The sequence below is a fragment of the Myotis brandtii genome, unplaced genomic scaffold, assembly GCF_000412655.1.
Source record: "Myotis brandtii unplaced genomic scaffold, ASM41265v1 scaffold1077, whole genome shotgun sequence".
NCBI classification, from domain to species: Eukaryota; Metazoa; Chordata; class Mammalia; order Chiroptera; family Vespertilionidae; genus Myotis; species Myotis brandtii.
In genome coordinates, this window is record NW_005353666.1 from 722,162 (window position 1) to 723,856 (window position 1,695).

The 1,695-nt window shown below is 68.6% G+C and overlaps 2 long non-coding RNA genes across 2 annotated transcripts in view; both read right to left on the reverse strand.

Annotated features, from left to right (window-relative positions):
* Positions 1 to 1,695, reverse strand: part of LOC106726678 — a 15,878-nt gene that overhangs the window by 12,845 nt on the left and 1,338 nt on the right. The gene's annotated exons all lie outside the window — the stretch shown is intronic.
* LOC106726680 lies at positions 100 to 1,162 on the reverse strand. Its single transcript, XR_001362748.1, has 3 exons — positions 1,108 to 1,162; positions 630 to 838; positions 100 to 206 (listed from the first exon to the last, which is right to left on the reverse strand). It is a non-coding gene; the product is annotated as an uncharacterized LOC106726680 (long non-coding RNA).

Here is a 1,695-nt window from a genome sequence, read left to right on the forward strand (position 1 = left end):
TCCCCGATCCCGGGGTCGCCTCTCTGGCGGCTCCCGGCTCCTGCAAAAGGCGGGTGTGGGCAGCTCCTCCCTGGCCCCGGGATGGTTTTGAGATTCGTGCACGTCAGTACTTTGCGCCTCTTTATTGCTGGATGGTTGTCCCGCGTCGTCCTGGGGACCTGGACTCGCGGCCGCTGTGGCTGGGGGCCAGGCATCCAGGAGGAGAACTGGGCAGAGAGGAAACCTCAGGTGACCGTGCGTGAGGCCGGGACGGGGTGAGGGACCCGCCTCCCCGGCTCCTCCCAGACCTGAAACCACACGTGGAGCCAGGCTGCCCCAGGCGTCACGTGCCACACGTCTGCTTCCCCCACGAGGGAAGCTCCTGCCTCCTCCACCAGCCGGGACAGCGGGGCCTGGGGGGCAGGTGTGCGGGCGGAGGGGCCCTGGGCCTCCAGGACGTGAGCTCCCCCTGACCCAGGGGCCCTCCCTGGCCTGGACTCACCTGCCGGCAGGAAGTGAGCATCAGTCCCTGCTCTCGGCCCCCGGGGGCCCGCCCCTCTGTGTCCCCTCCCCCCACTGTCCCATGTGTCTGCGTGGGCGTGGGCGTGGGCGTGGCACCTGCTCCCTCACCCCCTGCCGTGTGCGGGCACCTGAGGAAGGAGTGGCCACTGCTGTCTTTTACGACGGGAGCGCTGGTGACCTTCAGTCCGTGGGCCACAGGCCACCACGCCAGTGGTTTCAGGGACACGTGAGCTGGGACACACGAGGGCCAGGCCGTCCGCTGGTGGTTTTGCCTTTTTCAGAGCCGTTAGGCTGCCGGCTCACAGGCCACGTCAGAGAGGAATCGCTTTGCATTCAGCTGAGGGAAGAGGACAGGGCTGGGCCTCCCAGGTCCCAAGTCTGCAGGGCAGCCTGGGGGAGCCCGGAGTCTGAGTGGAGCTGGGGCAGGAGCTGGAGCAGGAGGAGGGGCAGGTGGAGGTGTTGGGGCAGGAGTGGGGGCAGGAGCTGGAGCAGGAGGAGGGGCAGGTGGAGGTGCAGGGGCAGGAGCAGGAGGAGGGGCAGGAGCGAGGAGAGCTGTGCACACCCTCTAACCACAGGGCCAGATCCCCAGGCAGCAGGAGCCAGTACCTGCCGCGGGCTCTCTCACAGGGTGGGCAGGAAGTGACCAGGGGCCATAAGAGCGGGGCTGTCGGTTTCTGCTGCTGAAGGGACTCGGTGGCCTGCAGGGGACGGTGTTTCAGGACGGGGTGGCCATGGCGCTGGCTCACTTCGCTGGGTGACCGTGTGCAGGAGGCTGAGAGGGGTGGGTCCTACTGCCCCTCCAGCCCCTCCTGGTACCTCGCAGTGTCCCTGGTCCCGGGATCTGCGTGGCCCTCTCCTGTCCCGAGAGGAGGCGTGGTCGGGAGTCAGGTGGGGGGGGGGGGCCCAGCAAGTGTTTATTTGCATTCCAATCGCGCTGCTCACAGCCCAGCATTTACAGCCCGGACCTTGTCCCGCCGGGGTGGCCGGACCCTGGCCCTGCCCTCGTCCTCCCCCAGCCAGGAGCTCCCCACAGCACCCCGTCTTGGGAAGCCTGCAGCTGGGTGAGTTTGGGGTCCGGGCACCCCAGCTGTGGCCGGACGGAGGGGGAGGGCCCGTCATGTGGTGGACGCAGACCATGGCTGCTGGGCCCGCCCTGCGTCCTGACCGCTGTCTCCTGCAGGAGCAGCCCTGGCC